General features: G+C 40.2%; 2 long non-coding RNA genes across 4 annotated transcripts in view; one reads left to right on the top strand and one right to left on the bottom strand.

Annotated features, from left to right (window-relative positions):
- Positions 1 to 704: 704 nt before the first annotated feature.
- The window catches only part of LOC147359199 (uncharacterized), a 214,661-nt gene continuing 200,073 nt past the window's right edge, over positions 705 to 15,292 (bottom strand). The window contains exons 6-7 of the long non-coding RNA XR_015140618.1: positions 2,901 to 2,943; positions 705 to 1,122 (exon numbers count right to left, since the gene is read on the bottom strand). This is a non-coding gene — a long non-coding RNA (uncharacterized LOC147359199). The remainder of the gene's footprint in view (positions 1,123 to 2,900; positions 2,944 to 15,292) is intronic.
- The window catches only part of LOC147359201 (uncharacterized), a 72,279-nt gene continuing 61,978 nt past the window's right edge, over positions 4,992 to 15,292 (top strand). The window contains exons 1-3 of one of the 3 annotated variants that reach the window (XR_015140623.1): positions 5,118 to 5,254; positions 9,256 to 9,484; positions 12,166 to 13,918. This is a non-coding gene — a long non-coding RNA (uncharacterized LOC147359201). Of the gene's footprint in view, positions 5,255 to 9,255; positions 9,485 to 12,165; positions 13,919 to 15,292 lie in introns of those variants that run through there. The other 2 variants (XR_015140622.1, XR_015140624.1) reach the window with 2 other exon arrangements.

Below are 15,292 nucleotides of genomic sequence, written 5' to 3'. Positions count from 1 at the left end.
CTACAATTAAGAAAAATGAAGTTAGATCCTTACTTTACATCAGATACAAAAACTACATCAAAATGGATTAAAACCTAATTTAAGAGTTAAAACTGTTAAACTCTTAGGTGAAAACATGGCAAATCTTCACAAGCTTTAATTTGGCAGTTGTTCTTTAAAAATAATGTTAAAAGCACAGGCAACAGCAACAACAAGAAAAACTAGATAAATTTGACTTCATTAAAATAAAAAAAAGGCTTTTGTACATCATATCAAGAGAGTAAAAAGACAACCCACACAATGGAAAAAATAATTGAAAATCTTAACTCTAACAAAGGTTTAATACGCAGAATATGTATTAAAGAAAAAAACTCATACAACTCAACAATAGAGAGATAAACATCCCAACTAAAAATACATGGAGAGAAGAAGATATATAAATGACCAAAAGATCTGAACATTATTCATTAGCCCAGTGCAAATCAAAACCACGGTGAAGTATCACTTCATACCCATTAGGATGACTATTATCAATCAAACGAAATCCAGAAAGTAACAAGTGTTCCTGAAATATGGAGAAATTAGAACCCATGTACATTATTGTTGGAGATGTAAAATAGTACAGTTGCTATTGAAAACCGTTGGCCATCCCTCAAAAGCTCAAACTAGAGAAGTACCATTCCAACTAGCAATTACAAAAGATTAAAAAATAGGGACTCCAGCAGAAGCATGTATGTCGATGTTTATTCAGGCATTATTTGCAACAGTTGAAAAAAAGAAATAGCCTCAGGCTCTATCAGCAGATAAATGGAGAGACACAATGTGGTACATACATACGGTGGAATATTATTCAGTCAAAAAAGGAATAAAGTTCTCAAACCTACTACAATATGGATGAACTCTGAAAATATGCTAAGAGAAATAAGCCAAACACAAAAGGATAAACACTATATAATTTTACTTATAAGAAATATTTAGAATAGGCACATTCATAGAGACAGGAAGGAGATTAGTGGTTGCAGCAAGGAATAATAGGGAATTATTGCTTAATGGGTAGAGAGTATCTTCTTAAGGTAATGAATAATTCTGAAGATCTTGTTGATGGTTTCACACACTGTGAAAATAAGGCCACTGAATCGTACACTTAAAATGGTTAAGATGGCAAACTTTATTACATATATAAATATATATATCTCACAATAAAAAAGAAACAAACACTAATGTTATAGTACCTATGTATCATAGTAAAAAAATATAATCTTATTTTTAAAAGAATATCTGCACTGTGTATGGCATAATATATATCAGAACATAGATCATACTATCAAATAATAGGAGAAATTATCTTCCATTTATCTTATTATCTATTATTATTAATAAAATCAGTTATTCTATTCCTTGCCTCTTTGATATTTAATGACATCATTAAATTATCATTCATTTTTAGCTTAAGGTTTTTTTGAGAAATACCAGATGGAGTCAAGTGAAGTGGTTACGAGCACAGACCTTGTAGCTGGAATTCTCTGGATCTGAATCTGAACTCTACCATTTGTTACCAAAGTGATCTTGGGTAAGTTGCTTAATTCTCTGTGTCTCACTTTCCTCATTTTGAGCTAATAATAGTATCTACCTCGTACATTTTGGAAAGTAGATTAATTTTAACTTATAAAGCACAAAAAGCAGTGCTATCTTATGGTAAGTTCTACGTGCGCACTAAGTTGCTTCAGTCGTGTCCTACTCTTGACGACCCTATAGACTAGCTCACCAGGCTCCCCTGTCCATGGGATCCTCCAGGCAATACTGGAGTAGGTTACTATGCCCTCCTCCGTGGGATCTCCCCACCACAGGGATCTAAACCCAAGTCTCTTATGTCTCCTGCATTGGCAGCCAGGTTCTTTACCGTGAGTGCAACCCTGGAAGCTCAAGTGCCATATGTGTTTGTTAAATAAAATTTCTCCATACAGTGATTGGCTGATTTCATACGAAATAGCCTCCAGATTCCCAAAGTAAAGCTGATGTCGTGGCCTTAGTGGTTGCGTCACATCCCTTTATTTGAAACAAATTTTGTGGAGGTTACTACAGTTTGACAAGCTTTAGAATGGCAGTGATAACAATGTCATTACATTTGGTGAAGAGAATAAAATGATTAAATTATGTCAAACCATCCCTGCATCTGAGACCCAGAGAAAATACAACTTATTCTAGTCCTTCACACTCAGACAGGTGAAAAATGATGTCCAAATCTCTCCTCTCAGGGGGCAGGGAAGGCAAACTGCAGTCCTCCTGAGGGGTTTCTCAGGATAGAGACTGAAGGAGGAGGCTTGACGTAGAAATCCCTGTTTCACCAGCTACAGCTGAGAGAGATGCTAACCTCCAATTAGCCAAATCTACCAGGTGGGAGTCGAGAAGGGTGGCCATGGATTTCAAGAGCCAGAAAAGTGAACCTGAGAATAACAAGGCAATAGTTAACAGGAACGGAGAAGGCAATGGCACCCCACTCCAGTGTTCTTGCCTGGAGAATCCCAGGGACGGGGGAGCCTGGTGGGCTGCCGTCTATGGGGTCGCACAGAGTCAGACACAACTGAAGCGACTTAGCAACAGCAGCAGCAGCAGCAGCAGTTAACAGGAAGAGGTCAGGTAAACTGCCTGTAATATTACTGTTGTCTAAAACTTGCTTTAATGTGCAAACCACAGTCCTGGAACTAGAAGGCAGATTGGGTCATTTGTTCATTCTACAAGCTGTTTAGACATATACTGAACCCTGCTCTGAACGTCACACTACGTGTGAAATGAGATGTGGAACCTTCAGGCACAGCGATCCACTGTGGCTAAAAAGGAAAAAAGTCTTTGAGACTTAGGAGGGACCCCAGGGAACTCGAACATTATTGCTGTTGTTTTTAAAAGGAAGTGAAAAAGGATACCAAATATTTCTTGCATGATGTCCCAGCAAGGAAATTCTTACACCTAGTTTAAAAGAAAGAAAGAAAAGAGAGAAGATTAAATCAATTTGGGAATAAAGCTCTTTTGACCTGGTGACTTATTGAAGCCAAAAGTCACTTCCCTTGATGGTCGTTGAGACGCCTTGTTTGTGCTCACTTGATCCCTGGTCTCTTTTACTCTGCCCCCGACTCCCATTTGCCTGAAAACAGTTAAAAGGCGAAGCAGTAAATCAGGAAGTCTCCAAACCCAGCAGGGTTCAGTTTACAGTACTACAGGGTTAGGGCTGCAAACTGGAGTCGTCTAATTCCATTTTCAAAGCTGAACATCTAATGGTGGATTATCATTAATGACAGACAGCATTGTGTCAAAAGGTTGTGTTGGGTTCCAGACCTTTTCATGCTTTAAATTCCTGTGTTTAATCAAAGGTTAACCAAATCATTGCTGGTAGCAAACTGTGGCTTAGAGGTACTGTGGGTGGCCTGTCTTTGCCCCTGAATCAGCCATTGCTGATAAGAAAAAAAATATTCAGATAGGCACATTCCTGGAATCTTACCACTTCATAAAAACTACAACAACCAGCTCCTGAGAAATTGGGGCAGGAGAGGCTATGACATTTTATCTTTAATTGGGAACGGATTTGATTATTTGAATATGTGATTACTGAATTGTTAATTTTTTTTGTTTGTTTGTTTGGTCAAACAGAAATGTGTCCAACATGCGTGCCTGCTAATTTACTTCAGTTGTGTCAGATTCTTTGCTGTTCTAATGGACTGTAGCATATATTAATATATTTTTTTAAATTTCCCACTTCCTTCCCAGACCTTACTTCAGCTTCTTCTCCAAGTCACTGGTAACTCTTTGCTGGGCCTCCACAGACTTGTGAAATTAGGAGAAAGTTCCTTAAGTTAGTACAGCTGATGGTAGATACAAAACTCCTTATTATGCTTGTGCGGTTAGTTACTCAGTCATGTCTGACTCTTTGTGACCACATGGACTGCAGGTCACCAGGCTCCTCTTCCTTGGGATTGCCATTCCCTTCTCCAGAGGATCTTCCTGACCCAGGGATCAAACTCAGGCCTCTGGCATTGCAGACCTATTCTTTACTGTCTGAGCCACCAGGGAAACCCCTTATTATGCTTGTTCTTAGCCAAAAGTCCAAGAAGCAATTTGGCTTCCTTATTATGGTTTGCTTAGTAGGCAGCGATATAGGAGTCTGAATTATTTGAAGTAGCAAGAACTAAAGATGGCATTTTCCTAAATACGACGTAGCTGGAGGTATTTTAATTTTATACGGGTAAGGAGGCTATAAACAGTGGTTCTCAAACTTCAGACTGCCTAAGAATCACCAGGCTGCATCTTAGAAATGAGGAGTCCTAGTTTGAAGCCCCAGAGCTATTTAATCTGCCCCTTTGTTTAACACATGCAGAAACAGGGATGCAGGAGTCAGAGCGAAGCCCTGTGCCCCGGGGCACCAGTCAGCCAGCTGAACTGGGATTGGAGTCCAGCTTCTGATGACTGTCTGAGGTGGGTAAGTATTCAGCATTGACTGGAACAAGATTTCTGTCCTGAGCCTAGACAGACACAGAAACAGCCTTCAGTTCATTGTGATAATGTTATATTAGCAGGAGAAACAAACGGCTTTGGGGCCAAGGAGGGAGTAAGTGCTGGGCTCCGCTGAGGAATGTTGAGGGTGGACTTGAAAGAAAAGGTGGAGTTTGCCAGAATGAGTGCGGTGCCATCACACAAGGTCCTAGGAATGACCACACAAAAGCATGGGCGCATTATAGGGCTCGGTGCGGCCAGGCGGCTCTGAAAACTGTACATTGTCTATACTCCTCAGTGTGGGGCTTGGGCTGTGGGCCAGAGCAAAGGCTGACCACGGCCGGGGAAGTGCGTTAGGGACAGACTGTAAAGAACCTTGTAAGATATTCTAAGGAGCCGTAGTAGCTGTATACTGCAGGGGAGTCATTCTCCCCTTTAGCACGCTGGAGAATCACCTGGATGGCTCTTTAAACCACAGCACTCAGGGCCCTCCCCCCGCTCCCTCACAGGGTTTCTGGTTAAGCAGGGCTGCATGAGGGGGTGGGGGAGCACCAGGAAACCTGCGTGTTTAACAGGCTCCCAGGTGAGGCCAGTGCTACGGCTCAGACCCAGAGACCATCTGCTGTGGGTGTTCAAAAACCAGAAGCAGTTTAGAAAAATAAAGCGCATGATAGCATTTAAATTGTAGAAAGAAAATGCAAGTTGGGATAGAGAAACTAGGGTGTGCTGGTTGCTGTGAAGAAAGAGGCCATACCATCTATTTATTGCCACTTATCATGTGCTGCGTTCTGAGGTAAGAGCTGTTTCTAGCTTTCGTTTAACATGTACTTAAACAAGACAACTGCTGAGTCTTAAGCATACCGCTTAAGTTAGATCAGGCTGAGTGTTAGAATCACGGCTAATAGCCTTGCAAGGAGAGGAAGAGCTATAGGTTGGTGTTCAGTGCTGGGACAGGCTGTTGGCTGCTGGTGTGGTGGAATATTTCCACTGGAGTGGATGGAGTTTGGGTACAGCTGGCCCTTCATCAGCTGTTGTGTGAGAAGGGACACTGGTCCCCCTCCACCTCTTCTGGGCTCCGGTGGTCCTCTAAGTCAGGAAGGTTAGCTGCCTCTCTTAGACCTCACCCTTCAAACTGTAGAGGCAAGTCACCAGGACCCAGCTTAAAATATGAGCTCCTCAACCCATGTTTCCAAGTTCTCCTTGATCTAGAGTGTTAGCTCCCACAACTGTGGAATGTACACCATTTATTTGTGAGAGCCTGGTTATCTTACCAGACCTCACAGATGCCATTTTTAGTCTAATCTTCATGTCATTTCTCATACAAGTAAAGCTTTTCTCCTTCCCTTTCAAGACAAATCCTACCCATCCTTCAAAGCCCAGTTCAGAGGATTCCTCCTTGAGCCCTCCCTGTATTTTCCATTATGAAATCCTGTAGCCGCAATTGACGTGTAATTCACCATTTAGTCCTTTATTATCCCTATTTCTGCTCCCTGCTTAATGTTGCTTCATCAGTTTTAGTTTCTCAGCCAGACTGCCGACTCTTCAGTCATTTCCTGTGCTAACCAGGAAATTAGTTGAGGTGTTCTGCCCAGGATAGGGAAATCCCATTATGAAGTGCTGATCCATAATATCAATCTATGATGTCAGGGAAAGCAAATACACTTAAAACTTGAATCAAACATAAGTTATAAGTGGCACAGTAGATATTGTATCAAATTATCTAAGATAAAAAAATAGAGCAGCTTGTTCACTGGGCTTCAGCTACACCAACTTTATCTCAGTATTTCTTATGCTCTAAGCTCCTCCTTCCCAACAAGACATCTGATGTCCCCTCTGCCCAGTATTTATTCCTTCCCCACCCACACCTTCTCCTGGACTATGCTCCCCCACAAACTGGATCTGTTCGGTGTTCTCATAGCATCCTCCATCTTTCCTTATTTTTTGCATCTGTTACAGTCTGAAGTTACACATGTGTCGGTGTGATTTTTCAATTAACCCCACTAGTCTGGCAGCACCTTGAAGGCAGGAAGAAGGTTTCGACCCCTTTATATCTTCAGCTTATAGCACAAAGCCTAGGCATATAAGGTATTATGTATGTATTTCTTTAATTAAAAATCATGTGAGCAAAAACTTTTTATAAAATTAAAGTAACTAAATGTGTCTGGTGTACTTGCCATTCACACCGGTCTGTGGTCGCATTTTCATTTTCTGTGGGCATCTCTCTATTCTCACAAGCATCTGTCTTCTCTTTGTTTTTGGTTTCGCTGCTGTTGCTGTTTACTTGCTAGTTTCTAAAATGCAAGTGTCTAGCCATAAGAAGGGGCAGGATTAGTACAGACACTGAATCTTGAAGCTCCAGAAATGTGTCCTCTGCAGTCTCGCCCCAGCCTTCCTATCCCCGTGTCTTGGACCACCTCCAACTTGGCTTGACTCCTGGGTGACATGGCTCCCAGAACCCCCTCTCCTTGGCAGACTCCTGTGGGCTTCCAGATACAACAGCAGCATCTTGCAGATCATCCCCAGATCTACCTTTCTAAGCCAACCTTCCTACTCCTCCTGTCCAGACCTATACTTACAAGCTTTCAGATGTTTTTGCCCACATATTTCACAGCCTTCAAACCTATCATCATAGAGACAAACGTAATACTTGCTTTAGCCCCCTAGGCTGTGCTATCTTATTTGTCTTCATTGGCAGTAAGACAGTCACACTTTTGCAATTCTCACAGGCAGCCAAAGTAAGGATCATCGTAAATATTTCTCTTGGTTCATTTTCATCTTCTGTATTTTGTCCATAGTATTTACAACATGTCCACACTTACTAGAAAAGAAGAAATCCATGCTTTGCTAATCATATAGAGGAATTACAATAATACCTCCCCTTTCTTATGTCCATTTAATTTATACTGATTTTTATGTTCACACTAATGTGGTTGTCAAAGATTCTAACATGATTAACATGTAGAGACACACACCGTTTCTCTGCAGAATATTACAAGCTCTTAAAAAATGAATGTCTTCAAAGATGCCACATGTGTCTCCTTATTTGCACTCTGTCTTCCTCCGCCTAACTCCTGCAATCAAGATAGAAACTGGCTTCCCTTCAGCCCTTTTATTCTCTTTCATTACCTCTATACTTTCTATAATGACACCCTGAAATCTGGTGCAATCATTTCTTCAAAGAAGATCAAGAATTGAATATAGTGGCCTACTTGCTCCAAACTATGCTATGACACTTATGGCAGAAAGTGAAGAAGAACTAAAGAGCCTCTTGATGAAAGTGAAACAGGAGAGTAAAAAAGTTGGCTTAAAACTCAACATTCAGAAAACTAATCATGGCACCTTGTCCCATCACTTCATGGCAGATAGATGGGGAAACAATGGAAACAGAGACTTTATTTGGGGGGCTCCAAAATCACTGCAGATGGTGACTGCAGCCATGAAATTAAAAGATGCTTGCTCCTTGGAAGAAAAGTTATGACCAACCTAGACAGCATATTAAAAAGCAGAGACTACTTTGCCAAAAAAGGTCCAGCTAGTCAAAGCTATGATTTTTCTCGTAGTCATGTATGGATGTGAGAGTTGGACTATAAAGAAATCTGAGCACTGAAGAATTGATGCTTTCGAACTGTGGTGTTGGAGAAGACTCCTGAGAGTCTTTGGACTGCAAGGAGATCCAACCAGTCCATCCTAAAGGAAATCGGTCCTGAATATTCATTGGAAGGACTGATGCTGAAGCTGAAACTCCAATACTTTGTCCACCTGTTGAGAACTGACTCATTAGAAAAGACCCTGATGCTGGGAAAGATTGAAGGCAGGAGGAGGAGGAGATGACAGAAGAAAAGATGGTTGAATGACATCACTGACTCCATGGACATAAGTTTGAGTAAGCTCTGGGGGATGGTAAAGGATAGGGAGGCCTGGCATGCCGCCATCCATGGAGTTGCAAAAAGTGGGACTGAGTGACTAAACAATACTTGAAAAACCAATCTTAAAATGGTTGGGAAGCATGTTAATAATTTCCAACCTGTTATTAATAATCAACCTAGATTAACCATCCCTATATTTAGCTGAAGTCTTTATTTAGATTCTCACTGAAACAGTCTTTAAATTCTGTGGGGATAAAAAAGAATCATGGACTGAACAGTCTAAAATGTTAGAATATCTTGAGATAATGAGAAAATGAATTGTGACAAAAATAGTTTTCCTTCCCATTTCCTTTTGTGTCCTGGCATCTCTCATGATCTTTGATGCATAATAAGTGTTAAATAAATATTTGTAGAATGAATAAATTAACGTAAACACAATACATAAAAAGCTGTAGCATGTGTTCCTATCAATTCCAAAGTATGCAGTGTTCTCAATAAAATATGCTATAGTTTAATTTCTGAGTTTTGGAAACAACCCTGAAGATGCAGCCAGAATACATCATTTAAACTATGTTTTGAAAATATCATTAATTTATGTTTCATTTTAGAAGAATGGAATTTCTAACTTATTTCCCAGAGTCTTGTAAAAGGGTGGTATTGATTATGATGCTCTATTTATACTTTGGAATCTCTCTAAGGTTTAAATTCAGCTTGAAAGCAGGGTCATGAATCTGTTCCTGAGTAAGTGTGAGGCAAAGTCGCTATAATCAGATAACTTTAGTATTCACAGTAAAAAATAAAAATAACACTGAAGTCATTTTAGGTAGACAGTTTGGGATGGCTCCCCTGAGTCCCCTTAAGTAATTTTACATTCTGAGATCCCCGAAACCTTGATTGATGCATTGATAAATGCTTTCTTCTGTTTTAGATAACAAAGCACCAATGACTAAAACTAAAGCCAAGTTTTGCCTTTAAAAAATATTCTCCAGTGAATGTCAAGCTATATCAAAACTTGAGTCACACTGCAGTGCATATCATGAATGTTGTGCTGATCATAAATTTCAACTTTAAGTCCAGATCTTATAATGACAAGTCTGCTATCAAACAGTTATATTGTGGGTGAGAAGTCTCTGAAGACTGACGGCAGGGATTACAAGGTCAGCCTTGGCTCCAGTGAATTCCATAAACTTGTGAATAAGAAGTCCTTATTTCTTCAGGATTTTAAGTGTCATGATAAGGAATGGAATATGTCAATAGCCTTGAATCTGTAGGTTTCCTGTCTTAGGTGTCTGGATTTGATCACATCTCAGGTAATAGTTTTGCCTTATAATTATTTAAGGTGAATCATTTGGAGACGTGGATGGCTCCAGTGACTCAGTAACATTTGAAGTTAGTTGGAGCTCAAGTGAATTCATTCGTTTTAATCTACTATTTTGATTAATATGGTGGTGCCAGTGGTAAAGAATCCGCCTGCCAATGCAGGAGACATAAGAGATGTGGGTTCAATCCCTGGGTCAGGAAGATCCCCTGGAGAAGGTAATGGCAAAAGGACACTCCAGGATCCTTGCCTGAAAAATCCCATGGACAGAGAAGCCTGGTGGGCTACAATCCATGGGGTCGCAAAGAGTCAGACATGACAGAAGCGACTTAGCACCAGTGAATTCATTAGATTCAATCTACTATTTTGATCAATATCAGTCCTAAAGTAACTAGAAAGACTCCTGGAGTAGGAAACCCACTCCAGTATTCTTGCCTGGAAAATTCCATGGACAGAGGAACCTGGTGGGCTACTGTCCATGGGGTTGCAAAGAGTTGGACACTGACTGAGCAAGTACATACTGCAGAATAACCAACCACAAGTTAGTCGATTTGGAGCACTTCCTTGATTGTTCATATTACTATCAATGATTGTTTGCTTCCAACTGTTCTTTTAAAAGTGAGCTTTAGCTGATCCTGAACATCCAGTCTAATCCAGATTGCAATAAGGAAATACACAAAAGCTTTCTCTGCCTCAGTTCTCTCGTTAAGAAACTAGAGTTTCTCTCACTACAAATGCCATTATCTGGAACCTAAATGTAGCGGGATCCACAGCCACTTGAGTGGCATCCTCCTTGGCCTGTGCAGCTGACTCAGCCTCACCCATTGGCCCACGTACTCGATCCTTCTTGTCTCTGTGCCCTCTGCCTTCAGTGCCGTAACTTTTCTGACAGTCTCCGCTCCAGGGGGCCAATCCCTTTATTTTCAGTTTCCTGACCCTGCTAGCTATTTGTATTACTCTTTATTTCATGTGTCACTGGCCTGTCTCTCATTCTCAAACAGGCAGAAACAATGTGGTTTTTTTTCCTGGCATTTCACCCAGAGCCAGCTGCAATACTCAGTGTACAGTAGATACTCCAGATGAGTGAAGGGACATCAGTGCAATTTGGGAAAACATTTCAATAGCTTATCATTCCTCTTCAAAACTCTTTTTTTTTTTTTTTTTGGTTAACCCTTCAAACCAACTTTGAGGCTACTTGAAAACAAACAGTAACATGAATTATTATGTTTACATCCTCCCGCTCTCCTTTCTGATCATCATTTGCAAGAGGAAACTTTCTGGAAGTATATTGCCCAAGTGTAGGCACGTGGAGAAAAAAGGAAGAAATTCAGGAGGAAAGACTCATCCTCATGCTAATGATTCAGGATTAGTCTTATTGATTAATGGTCATAATTTGTTACGTAGTGCTGATGTTAAAAGAGATTGTTTAGTTAAGACACCTAGTGTAAAATAAGTTATTTTATTGATATGGTTGTGAAAGTAAGAAGCTGGGAAATTGTGCCTATTTAGTGCTATGGGTTAGACTTTTCTACCTAAATCATTTCTGAAATAATCTTAATGTGTGGAAGGCTAGTTGCTCTTCTGTAAGTCTGATACTATTGTTTCTTAGAGCTGGTAGCAAAGCAGAAGCAGGCTATTGAAGTAAGTGAAGCTGAAACCAAAGGCTTCGGCACCACACCTGTTAATCACTGAAATGAAAGGCCAATTCAAACACTGCTGGTCGTCAAAAACTGCTTGTGTTACCACAAATTCACTTATGACTCTCTTGGGAGCATCACTGCTGTGAAACCTATAGAATTAGAAACCGCCCCCAAATTCTGCTCAGCAGAGAATGCAAACATTTCACTCAAATGGCACTCTTTTGTCAAATGAGCAGCGGCAGGGAAATTGATGAGGGTGCTAATTATTCTTGAAAGAGTCAGAGAGGAGTGGAGAACACTCAAAGACTTCACAGTGAAGCTGGGAGTAAGGGGATGAATTTCTCCAAACTCTAAAAAGCATCAAATCCGCAGACAGGGATGTGAATTAGAAACAGGTCTCCTCCTGTATTGCAACCCTGACATTTCCTTTGTGGATTAAGGCAGTTGGAGTATAAATTTTTGAAAATTGTGAAATTTTCCCTTCTTTCTAACACTGAATTCCTATGCATAATAGGAGGATATAGACCATCACTGCTTTGACTGATCTTTTGTCTTTTGGGGTTTTATAAAAATTAATGTTCTTTCCCCTACATACCAAAAAGGAACACCATGGTAGTTCAAATGGTGAAGGCTTTCAGAGAAAGGCTCAGCTACTCACTATTCAAGCTAATTATGCAAATATGAAATTATCCTGGACTTTCAAAAAGCCAAGTAGAATTTGGTTTTTAACACAGAGATGCGTCAAAGTTGCAAATCAAAAATTTCAAGAAGAGCTAGAGCAAATTCTTTGACTTAATACACTAAAACAAATTAGCAGCTATTTTAATCTCCATGCAAGGGAAAACAAAATATCCTAATTATCTTCTGCATGCCTCTTCAGATAATAAAGAAGATACTAGGAAGCAAGGACCTGAAGAAGAGAAATACTTTGGGAGAGCAGGAACACATTGCCGGAAGAGGAGACCTTGGGTTCACTCCCCTTATATGTATTTGCATTTTCAATTAGACATGGTTAAATATTGAGAATCTTCCAAGCCTAGAGAAATGTGAAATTTTATTCTTGGGAAATCAAGTGGCATGACTGGTATTAAGGATAGAAAAGATCTAAATGTATACCAGAGAAGGATGAGTCACTTGATATCCCAAAAACATATCAGTGAGATAGCAACAGATTTTCAGTGCAAGTTTACCATTTACTGAGCACTGTTGTAGATCTGATGACAACTTGTACTCATCTTTAAGTTGCTTATTACTCATTAGTAGCATAAGAAACTTGTGGCAATCTTATGAGAACCTGTTTAGTTTAAGATACGGCATAGAGAGAGATGTCATGTGAAAGTATGAAGTTCGGAAAACCAATTCTCCATGCTGACAGGGGGAAGAAAACTTATGGTAATTAAATATGCACAGTTACTTGCTTTGCCTAATTGTAGAAACATTCCTACTGGCTAAAGTATGCTTTCCTGCTTTTGAATTGACCCTGAAGTTTTTCAGTATTAATTTAATGGGGAGCGTAAGCAATCCTGAGAAGTCCTCCCATTTCTCACCTTCTCTGTCACCTCTTGACAATCACAAAGGTTGGTTGGTAGCATCAGACTCAGTTGAGCACAGTGACTGTAATTTTCTTTCTTTTATCCACTTTAAAGTGTTTAATCTACCCTAGGAACTCAGACAGAGCCAGGTATACCCAGACAAAGGTATTGGTTATTAAAGGAAGCTATTACAAGGAATTGTGGTTGCATGACCCCATTCGAAGCGAGGAAATGTATCCACTCAACTAGGACAGAAAAGACATGTTCTTCCCAGAGGTTTGCCAAAGCTTGTTTTAGGCCAATACATTTGATCTCCATGATTTCCCACAACTGGGGCTGTGGTTCAATAAAGTGGAGTAACACTGTCCTTGGTTTCTGAAAATAAATACGAACTATGGGCACCACCTGGCCATGCAGGTGCAACTGAGACTCTTGCTCACCCTGTGCCCATTAAGCCAGGACAGCATGTTCTGTCCAAGGATGCCCAGATCGTGGCTTCAGAGATGCTGCCAAAGGAAGGGAACCTTTTTCCAGGCAGGATGGGTCATTCAAGGGGCTTGTAAATGTTCTGTGGTTATTCAGTTTTACAACCACTATGTCTGGATTACAGGAAATTATTCTAAACTAGGGCAGAAAGCCTATATTAGAAGCAATCCAAATAACTTCAGAAGAAGGATAGGGACTCAAATATTTAAAGAGGTTTTGTCTTTTTGTTTCGTTTTGTTTTTTTACTAGAAAGTTGCTAGATTGGCCAAGCCAAAGCCCATGAAACAGTAGGGTGTGACCACTGTCTCAGGCAGATTATTGATTGCTAACATTTAAAAAAAATCTTACATTATATTTATTCTGTTGAAAAGTATGTGCTTAGTCATGTCTGATGCTTTGTGACCCTATGGATTGTAGCCAGCCAGGCTCCTCTGTCCATGGGATTTTCCAGGCAGAATACTAGAGTGGGTTGCCATTTCCTTCTCCAGGGGATCGTCCCAGCCGAGGGGCTGAACTTGCATCTCCTGCACTGGCAGGCAAATTCTTTACCCCTATGTCCTTGAAAAGTATACTTGAAAGCTAATACATGTGTTGGACTAATTTTTTTGCCCCAGCTGTGTCTAAAGCAGGAAATGATAGATTGTTCTCTATTTCCTAGCATGTGAGAAAAGAATTGTCAAGCAAATAATTGGCTCAGAAAATTTCTGCCCAGTTTTGTGGGTTCAGGGGACCTTAGATACAGTGTAAGAAAGACTCAAAATGAGAGTAAAGAGAGGGTGGAGGGGCATGTCCTTCAAAGCCTTCCTGTGTGACATACTGGTTATACATTATCTCTCTTCTGTCATTTAGATCCTCCCCTCTTGTGTTTTCTTTCCCCTTCTTTGAACTTTGGGCAATAATCAAGCCTCCAGGCTGTGCTGCTTCTTAGAGGTCCCCAGAGGCTTTGGGGGAGCTGGTAGGTTGAGACTGCCTGCCAGCCACCTCATACATTTGCTACGCTAGTCCACTCATCTCAAAACAGCCATGTTCTCAAGACTTTATAGGACAGTCCCCTCTGGTAGAAGATTTTTCTTAAACAAGAATTTTGGAAATTTACAAAGCATTTCCTCTTACAAACCACTTCAGAAGGATCCAGATTATTCACAGCTTGTACAAATGAAGTCTCCTCTCAGTAGGCAGTATCCCAGCTCCAGACCCGCACAAACAAAGCAAAAATAGCACATGCTGTATGATTCCTCTTTTCTGAAAATGACTTCGCACCTTCACTGTAATAATATCCTCAAAAAATTCCAATGAGCCAAAATAACGAGAGCAAGGGGCTCCATTCCCTCTAACCATGGGCTTGCTAAGTAGAGCTCTATTGGACTCCTTAAAAGGCTTGTGCAGTTTCTCTCCCAATAAGGTTCAAATAGACTGATGTGTAATTCCGAGTAATTTGCCAGCCCTTCTCCCTTTTTATCATAATATGGTTATGTTAATTATTGTCTTTATCTTCAGGGATCTCATTTTGAGCTCAACTAAGTTGTGAAATTATCTATTGACACTTCTCCAATTTCTACTCTAACTTCCTTTATCAGTCTTGGATGTATAATGTTTGGCTTGATGCCCTGTTAATTATAACATCTAATACTTGCAGAGTCCCAGCCAAAGTGTTTACACAATCTGTTTGATATCCAGAGCAACTTAATCCCCACTTTAGGCAAATCTCTCCCCTCGCTGTCCACCGCTGATTTTGGGATGGGGAAAGAATGACTGTTCTTCAATTTTTCCTACTTCTTTGGCTTTCATTACTCTCCTTTCAAAATTATGCTTCTTTCTCCCTCTTTTGTGAAATCAGTGTTTTCTATCACTATTTATTTATTGCATATAAAAGAATTCTGTAAACTAAAAGTTTGAGGAAGAAATGCATCCTTCTGCCTATCAAACCACAAAAATTTGTATTGTCTTTGGAACTGTAGGTTACAGGAAATACAAGTTAAAACAATAATT

Source organism: Bos grunniens, chromosome 14 (genome assembly GCF_055505025.1).
Source record: "Bos grunniens cultivar Pamir isolate PY7600 chromosome 14, Bosgru_T2T1.0, whole genome shotgun sequence".
Lineage (NCBI taxonomy): Eukaryota > Metazoa > Chordata > Mammalia > Artiodactyla > Bovidae > Bos > Bos grunniens.
Note: the sequence above shows the minus strand (reverse complement) of the source record. Positions and strands in the feature narration are given on the sequence as shown.